This window comes from Protobothrops mucrosquamatus, unplaced genomic scaffold, assembly GCF_001527695.2.
Source record: "Protobothrops mucrosquamatus isolate PMUCROS unplaced genomic scaffold, P.Mucros_1.0 scaffold3608, whole genome shotgun sequence".
NCBI classification, from domain to species: domain Eukaryota; kingdom Metazoa; phylum Chordata; class Lepidosauria; order Squamata; family Viperidae; genus Protobothrops; species Protobothrops mucrosquamatus.
Genome location: NW_015389571.1, coordinates 81535 through 91534, shown reverse-complemented (window position 1 = coordinate 91534; position 10000 = coordinate 81535).

Here is a 10000-nt window from a genome sequence, read left to right as displayed (position 1 = left end):
CAAAATTGGGGAAACTTTTTGGGAAAAGTGTATTTTTGAGGTTTGATGGCTAATAACACCACTTTTTTTTATGGAGTAGTTCCATAAAATTATACATCAACGGAAAGATAATTTAATCAAGAATGTAATGCAACAAAGTTTGTTCAGTTAGCTGTACTGTATTCTATGAAAAGTTATAGCAAAATAACTGGAAAAAGGAAGCACAACTTGTTTAGATTGATATCAGGTAGCTTTCCTTCGTCTTATTGTAGCCAATGAGCATGAGTATTTAGAGAGCCAATCAGGTATCATCTTGTTTTGGCAATGAGCCAATCAGATCACAGTAGGATCCAGTGATTGATGTCATGTATTGAAGCTGAGAGGAGGACATTTGTCAGTGTGTTATGTGATCGCTATCAAGTTGGTTGGGGTTTTTTGTGTTCTTTTATTGCAAAACGTAATAAAATTAAAGTAAGGGTGCAAAGAGTTGACCGGTTGCCCAGAAAGCGATGTAAAATAGTATTATTAAGTGAACAAGGCTACCGTTATAAAGAAATTAGGAGAAAAATCGGTGGAAACTTAACCAAAGGTGGCATTTCTACTGTACACTTTTCCCAAAAGGTTTCCACAATTTTGGCCACTACTGTAGGTCAACACTTCGTCTGATATTAAATGCAGTATCTGACATCTATTAGAATCAGATAGGTCTGAGGAAAATTCAGGTAGTTCTCAACTTACGTCCAAAATTGAGTCCAAAACCTCAGTTGCTAAGCGAAACAGTTGGTAAGTGAATTTTGACCCATTTTACGACCTTTCTTGCTGCATTTGTAACACAGTTGCTAAGTGAATCTGGCTTCCCCATTGACTTTGGGGTGCAAGAGGGGATTACAGGAAGTCCTCGACTTATGACAATTGAGCTGAAAATTTCCATTGCTAAGCGAGACAGTTGTTAAGTGAATTTTGCCCCATTTTACGACCTTTCTTGCCGCATTCGTCAAGTGAATGATGGCAGTTGTTAAGTTAGTAACCCGGTTGTTAAGTGAATCTGGCTTTCCATCCATTGACTTGGCTTGTCAGAAGGTTGCAAAAGGGGATCACGTGACCCCCCCCCCCCCAGGGACACTGCGACCGTCATAAATATGAACCAGTTACGAAGCATCCAAATTTTGATTACGTGACTACAGGGCTGCTGCAACCCATCATAAATGTGAAGCATGTCACATTTTTCACAGCACCACTTTAACTTCGAACCATCACTAAATGAATGGATGTAAATTGAGGACTTTTTGTATGTTTTCAGGATGGGAACACAGAGTCCTACATCGTAAGGACTCTACCCAGTGGAACAGCTTTGCCCCCAGAAATCGTGGACGCTCCATCACTGGAGATTTTAAAGAAGAGACTGGACAGTCACTTGTCTGAGATGGTATAGGTTCTTCTGCTTGAGCAGGGGGCTGGACTAGAAGACCTCCAAGGTCCCTTCCAGCTCTATTCTGTTCTGTTCCATTCTGTAATTCTATCTTTCCATTCTGTAATTCTATTCTATTCTGTAATTCTATTCTGTAATTCTATTCTATTCCATTCTGTGATTCTAATCTATTCTATTCCATTCGGTGATTTTATTCCATTTTGTGATTCTATTCCAGTGATGGCGAACCTTTTAGAGACTGTGTGCCCAAACTGCAACCCAAAACCCACTTATGCATCGACAAGTGCCGGGTGGGTGTGGCCCATTGGGTGGGCGTGGCTGCGGTGGTAATGGCAGACTGAGTGGGACTAAAAAGTTCAATCAATCAATTTCAACTTAATAATAATAATAATAAAGTTGGAAGGGACCTTGGAGGTCATCTAGTCCAACCCCCTGCTCAGGCAGGAAACCCTACACCATTTCAGACAAATGGCTGTCTAGTCTCTTCTTAAAAACTTCCAGTGTTGGAGCATTCACCGCTTCTGGAGGCAGGTTGTTCCACTGGTTAATTGTTCTAACTGTCAGGAAGTTTCTCCTTAGTTCTAGGTTGCTTCTCTCCTTGATTAGTTTCCTTCCGTTGCTTCTTGTCCTACCTTCAGGCGCTTTGGAAAATAGCTTGACTCCCTCTTCTTTGGGGCAACCCCTCAGATATTGGATGACTGGTATCATGTCCCCCCTCATCCTTCTCTTCATTAAACTAGACATCCCCAATTCCAGCAGCCTTTCCTTACATGCTTTGGCCTCCAGTCCCCTGATCATCTTTGTTGCTCTTCTCTGTACTCTTTCTAGAGTCTCAACTTTGCAAGATCTTTTTTTTCCCCGCGAGAAGTTGAAATTGACTGATTGAACCTTTTTTTTTTTGCACACTGCCTAAAGCAAAAAGGTTTTATAAAACCCAGCTGAAGACCTAGGACTGGGGCGATGGCACGCGTGCCCACAGAGAGGGCTCTGAGTGCCGCCTTTGGCACCCGTGCCATAGGTTCGCCACCACTGTTCTATTCTATTCTATTCTATTCTATTCTATTCCGTTCTGTAATTCTATTCTATTCTGTAATTCTATTCTATTCCATTCTGTAATTCTATTCTATTCCATTCGGTGATTCTATTCTATTTTGTAATTCTATTCTGTAATTCTATTCTATTTCATTTGGTGATTCTATTCTATTCTATTCTATTCTATTCTATTCTATTCTATTCTATTCTACCCAGGTGCAGTTTTGGAAAATGAGTCTGAAATACGCCTACCTTCGGTTCTATTTGGGTTGGTGCTTCGGTCTCTGGATGATGCATTGTCACAATTTCTTGTATGATCGTATGAAGCCCCTTTGGGACCATCTCAAAGACAGGTTTGGTCTGGTGGAGAAGACAAAAGAAGTCAGCTTCTTGAAGGACCAGATTGTTACAGAGTGTGTATGTTGCTTTTCAAGAGAATTTTCATTTCCTTCACCGGCTACGTACTTTTTTAAGAGGATGGTGGTCAACTCCAGGACTTTCTCCATTTACCCTTATTGAGGTAGAACGCTTTGGCTACAAGTAAAGATTCTAGTCAAAGAGAAGACTGGATGTCCAAAAAGTACTTTTTTCAGGAGACTTTCTTGTTTTTCTTTGAAGACGTTTCGCTTCTCATCCAAAAAGCTTCTTCAGCTCTGACTGGAGGGTGGAGAATGGGAGGATTTATACGCCTTGCAGACAGCTGGTCATTTGCATTCTTTTAGAGAGTTATTGAGACCATTTGGAGGTTTGTCTATGTCTTCAAGGTCAGCTGAGTGGTGTAGCCTTCTCTCAACAGAGGGAAAGGGACACAACATCATCTATCTCCAGTCTACAACACAGTCCTTTCAGCAGCTCCAAGAAGGCTCCACACCCATTTGCACCACTCAGGTGACCCTGAAGACACAGATAAACCTCCAAGTGGCCTCAATGACTCTCTAAAAAAATGCAAATGTCCAGCTGTCTGCAAGGAGTATAAATCCTTCCCTTCCCCACCATCCAGTCAGAGCCGGAGAAGCTTCTTGGAGGAGGAGTGAAACATCTTCAAAGGAATGATGAAAGTCCAGTTGCCTCTTGAAAAAGCACCTTTGGGACAACCATGACCTGGATGACTGAGAATCTCCATAAACATTCAGAAGACTGGATAGAAGCAGGCCTAGTGGGGTTGGGAAGATGAGAGAAGAAAAATGGGTGGAAATGACCAGGAAAAAGGTTTAAGAGGGCTGTGAAGACAATACCCACAATGGATATTATGGACCAGTGGACTAGATTGCTCTCAAAGATGGTTGGCTGGAGAAGTTTCAACTGATGCTTGAGGCCATCTGCTTGGGATTCTGGAGTCATGGATTCCTGGGATTTGAACTAGAGGAGCTAAGAGATTCCAAATTCCCAACTCTTCTTTCCCATGATTCTGGGAGAACATTTCAAACAATAAGGGGCCTCCAGATCATCTCCAAGGCCCAAACCCAACTGATGGTTTCTCAAAGGGAAGGAACACCGTACCTTCTCGAACAATATATGAAGGACGGAGCCTTCCTCAAAGGATGTTGGTTGAGGAGTCTTTGTTTCCTGTGGAGGAGGAGGAGGAGATGGTAAGATTGGTGGAGTCTTCTCCGGAAGAGGAACAGCTCCTGAAAAAAAAAGAATCCCGTTTCAATTATGGGGTCCTCATCACTCCTGATGGAGAAGTCTCTTGTCCTTCCCTCAATAGGTCGGCAATGGATGGAAACTAATCAAGGAGAGAAGCAACCCAGAACTAAGGAGACATTTCCTGACAGTGAGCACAATTAACCAGTGGAACAACCTGCCTCCAGAAGTTGTGAATATTCCAACCCTGGAAGTTTTTAAGAAGAGACTAGACAGCCACTTGTCCGAAATGGTATAGGTATAAGGTCTCCTGCCTGAGCAGGGGGTTGGATTAGAAGACCTCCAAAGTCCGTTCCAACTCAGCTATTCTATTCTATTCTATTCTATTCTATTCTATTCTATTCTATCCTATTCTATTCTATTCTATTCTACAGTGCATTCTATTCTACAGTATATTCTATTCTATTCTATTCTACAATACATTCTATTCTACAGTATATTCTATTCTCTTCTCTTCTCTTCTCTTCTCTTCTCTTCTCTTCTCTTCTATTCTATTCTATTCTATTCTATTCTATTCTATTCTATTCTATTCCATTCCATTCCATTCTATTCTATTCTATTCTATTCTATTCTATTCTATCCTTTCTGTAATTCTCTTCTCTTCTGTAATTCTCTTCTCCTCTCTTCCCTTCCCTTCCATTCCATTCCATTAATTATTATTAACCTTGTTATGTGATAAATACAGATAGTCCTCGACTTACAATAATAATTCCATTCTCAATTACGGTCGTAAGCAGAGGACTATCTACATAGCCATCTATTCTCCAAAGCACCAGAGGGCAGGACGAGAAACAACAGATGGAAACTCATCAAGGAGAGAAGCAACCCAGAACTAAGGAGAAATTTCCTGACAGTGAGAACAATTGTTCAGTGAAATGGTTTGCCTCCAGAAGTTGTGAATGCTCCATCACTGGAGGTTTTTAAGAAGAGACTGGACTGTCATTTGTCTGAAATGGGATAGGGTCTCCTGCTTGAGCAGGGGGTTGGACTAGAAGACCTCCAATGTCCCTTCCAACTCTGTGATTCAATTACAGACAACGCTTACGTGGAGCTTCGGAAGGGGGTGGCAAGATGGCCAAAACTTCACTCTTTGGCACAGGACGGGACGGTGAGAGTTCCTTCTCAGCAGCTTTGGATTCCTCAAGAACGGCTCTCCGTTCGTCCTTAAGTTGATCCACTGAGCTCGATTCGAGCAAGATAATGATCGGTCCAGTCGGTGTGAGTAAGGTGTCCAATGTCTTCTTAGATGGCATCTCGGTTGTCTTCTCTTCGTGTCGAACGGCTCGGTCCTCTGTCTGGATCTCTTTTTCCTCCTACAAGGGGGATTGCAGAAAAACGAGAACAGCTGAGGAGGGACAAAATGTATTTGGGGCTAGATGAAATGAACAGAAATAAAACACACGGCGCCATATTTTATGAAGGGCAAAAGCCGGACTTTGGGAAATCTCTTATCCTTCTTCACAACGTAGGAAGAACGGTTGCGGGAATTGGGAATGGCTAGTTTAATGAAGAGAAGGACTAGAGGTGATGTGATAACGGCCTTGCAATATCTCAGGGGTTGCCCCAAAGAAGAGGCAGTCAAGCTATTCTCCAAAGCAGAGGTCCCCAACCTTTTGGGCACCAGGGACTGATTCCGCGGAGAGAGGTATTTTCACGGACAGGAGGGTGCGTGGTTTTGTGTGCTGCCTGCACCTCGTGGATGGGGCTTTGTGTGGCCCAGTTGCTGGCATGACGCAGCCCGGTACTGGTCCACGGACCGGGGATTGGGGACTCCTGCTTCAAAGCGCCTGAAAGCAGGACAAGAAGCAACGGATGGAAACAAATCAAGGAGAGAAGCAACCTGGAACTAAGGAGGAATTTCCTGACAGTGAGAACAATTGATCAGTAGAACAAGTTGCCTCCAGAAGTTGTGTGTGCTACATCACTGGAGGTTTTTAAGAAGAGACTGGATTGCCATTTGTCTAAATAGTATAGGGTTTCCTGCCTGAGCAGGGGGTTGGACTAGAAGACCTCCAAGGTCTCTTCCAACTCTTGTTATTCTGTTTGTAGTCTAACAGAGAAGTCTAGGGAGTGACATGATAGCAGTCATTTGGGCTCATTTGTGGTTGTAAGTCAAAGACTACCTGAATGTTCTCCAGCTTTAGTTATTTTTAAAAATAATAAAGGTGGGACCCTAATAATAATAATAATAATAATAATAATAATAATAATAATAATAATAATAATAATAATAATAATAATAATAATAATAATAATAATAATAAAATAATAATAATAATAATAATAATAATAATAAAGTTGGAAGGGATCTTGGAGGTCATCTAGTCCAACCCCCTGCTCAGGAAGGAAACCCTATACCATTTCGGACAAATGGCTGTCCAGTCTCTTCTTAAAAACTTCTTGTGTTGGAGCATTCAGAGCTTCTGGAGGCAGGTAGTTCCACTGGTGAATTGTTCTAACGGTCAGGAAATTTCTCCTTAGTTCTAGGTTGCTTCTCTCCTTGATTAGTTTCCATCCGTTTAGTCCTCGATTTATGACCACAATTGAGCCCCAAATTTCTGTGGTTAAAATGAGACATTTGTGAGCTTTGCCTCAGTTTACGACCTTTCTCGACACAGTTAAGTGAATCGCTGCAGTTAAGTTAGTAACGCGGTTGTTAAATGAATCTGGCTTCCCCCCATTGAGTTTGCTTGTCTGAAGGCCGCAAAAGGAGATCATGTGACCTTGGGACACAACAGCGGTCGTAAATATGAACCCATGGCCAAGTGCTGAAAAGGTCGTACTGTGAAAAACGGTCATAAGTCACATTTTTCAGTGCCGTTGTAAATTTGAACTGTCACTAAGTTAACTATTGTAAGTCGAGGACTACAACAGTTCGCTTAGTGATCATTTGAAAGTGATCATTTGAAAGTGAAAAAAGTGACTTAGGACCATTTTTCACACTTATGACGTTTGCAACATCCCCACGGTCACGCGATTTCCATTCAGATGTTTGGCAATGGACTCACATTTACGACGGTTGCAGTATCCCGGGGTCATGTGATCCCCTTTTGCGACCTTCNATATGTATACAACCTCCAGTTATTCAATACTATGTCGCCTGGGTCTCCCTCCTTATCTGCTCCTTCTTCTTCCATCTAAATTGATGTTAACTATCTTTTAACCGTATTCTCTTTTCAGCCAATCATAAAAAGTTCCCCAGATTTCATAGTAGTCTGACTCTGTCTTATCTTTAATCGTCATTGTTAGTCTATTCATTTCCGCACATTCCAGTATTTTCCCAATCACCTCTCCCTCTGTGGGGGGCTTTCAGTGCTTTCCAATTTTGTGCAAACACAATCCTGGCTGCGCTTTACAGCGCTTCCTAAGCAGTTTATAGAGTCAGCCTATTGTCCCCAACAATCTGAGTCCTCCTTTTAATGACCTCGGAAGGACGGAAGGCTGAGTCAATCGTGAGCTGGTCAAGATCGAACTGCTGGCAGTGGGCAGAGTTAGCCTGCAATATCGTACTCTAACCACTGGGAGGGAGGGAGGGAGGGGAAGGAAGGAAGGAAGGGCAATAGCAATAGCACTCAGACATATATACCGCTTCACAGTGCTTTACAGCCTTCCCTAAGTGGTTTACAGAGTCAGCGTATCCCCCCCAGCAATCACTTAACAATTGTCTCGCTTAGCAACGGACATTTTGGGCTAAATTGTATTCGTAAGTTGAGGACCGCATGTATTATTATTCCAGGCAACAAATTCATTCTTGCACTGAGTAATCTTTCTCTAATGCTTTGGCTAGGCTAGGGGTAGGCAACCTTGGCTCTTTTATGACTCATGGACTTCAACTCCCAGAATTCCTGAGCCAGCCTGGCTCAGCTTGGAAACCTCTCCCTTTCCCCTCAGCATGGCTGGCTCAGGAATTCTGGGAGTTGAAGTCCACGAGTCATAAATGGGCCAAGGTTGCCTACCCCTGGTCTAGTAGAAACTTCTAGAGCAGGGGTAGGCAACCTTGGCTGTTTTATGACTCATGGACTTCAACTCCCAGAATTCTTCAGCCAGCATGGCTGAGCTTGGAAACCTCTCCCTGTCCCCTCAGCATGGCTGGCTCAGGAATTCTGGGAGTTGAAGTCCATGAGTCATAAAGTTGCCATAGTTCTCTGTCCTGAGGGATGAGGTTAGGACAGGGGTAGGCAACCTTGGCTGTTTTATGACTCATGGACTTCAACTCCCAGAATTCCTGAGGCAGCATGGCTCAGCTTGGAAACCTCTCCCTGTCCCCTCAGCGTGGCTGGCTCAGGAATTCTGGGAGTTGAAGTCCACCAGTCATAAAAGAGCCAAGGTTGCCTACCCCTGGGCTAGGGAGATGGGAGCCATATAATTTAATAATTAGCAACCAATAAATAAATAAGTGCCCTTTCCCTCCGATTGTTCAACCCACAGGAAAAAAAGAGAGGGACAATACCGTTTTCTCCTCCCGCAGGTACATAGTCTGTGACATAGGATCGGAGGAACCAGCAACCATCTTATATGCTTCCGAGCTCCAAACTAAACAAAAATAATAATTCAATTTGTTTGAGCACAAACATTTGATATATCCTGGCTCTCCTTCAACTGGTTCAACCCTTCCATTCCAGACTTTCCAGGACAAAATTGATCTCTGTTTTTCATAATTCTTCCATTTCATAATTTTGGGCCCCCACCACCTTCAACCTTCCTGGTTCTTTTGAAATCATAATGCAGGATTTTAAATGATGAGAGCTTGCCACAAGCCAGTTTGCTGGGGGGGGACACGGGTGTGTGGGGGGTTCAGGGTATGGTTGTGGGGTTTCAGTCCATGCCCTTCCTCTGTCGTGTAAGGAAAACAGGACACTAGTCCTCATGGTTCCAAAATAAGAATGGACTGGTTTAGGTAGGAATTACAATCAGTGGTAGCACCTGAAGTGGGCGGAGTTAATTCCTGGAGGGGAGACCACTAAGAAATACCAAAGCCATAGGCTAAACTTCCAAGTGTGGTCTTACCAAGGCATTATAAAGTGTTAATATCATTTTATAATGCCTTGGTAAGACCACCCTTAAAATACTGATTTTGGTCGCCACAATGTAAAAAAAGAAGTTGAGACTCTGGAAAGAGCAACAAAGTTGATTAAAGGTCTATGAAGAGCGATTGCAGGAATTCGGTATGTCCAGTTTAACTAAGAGAAGGACGAGGGGGAACATGATAGCAGTCTTCCAATATCTCAGGGGCTGCCACAAAGAAGAGGGAGTCAAGCTATTCTTCAAAGCGCCAGAAAGCAGGACAAGAAGCAACGGATGGAAACTCATCAAGGAGAGAAGCAACCTAGAACTAAGGAGAAACCTCCTGACAGTGAGAACAATTAACCAGTGGAACCACCTGCCTCCAGAAGCGGTGAATGCTCCAACACTGGAAGTTTTTAAGAAGAGACTGGACAGCCATTGGTCTGAAATGGTGTAGGGTCTCCTGCCTGAGCAGGGGGTTGGAGTAGAAGACCTCCAAGGTCCCTTCCAACTCTAAATTAGGAAATCTTAAAAAACACTTGTGAAAAAGACAACAATTGTGGGGTCCTTGGGGCTCTCTGAGGCTGACTGTTTTCTTGCAGACGTTGCATGACCCAACTAGGTAACATCATCAGTGCATAAAAGGAGTGTGGGGTTTGCTCTCTGCAAGAAAACCACCAAGCCCAGAGAGCACCAAGGACCCCACAATCCTTCTCCTCCTCCTCCTCCTCCTCCTCCTCCAACCCCACTGACTCCCTTCTAGCACTGATGACATTACCTAGTTGGGTCATGAAACGTCTGCAAGAAGACAACCATGTTCAGAGAGCACCGAGGACCCCACAATCCATTCCTGAGCTCCAAATATTCTCTTCCATTGGTCAAGAGAACAACAAGCAATATTCCTGGCCCAAA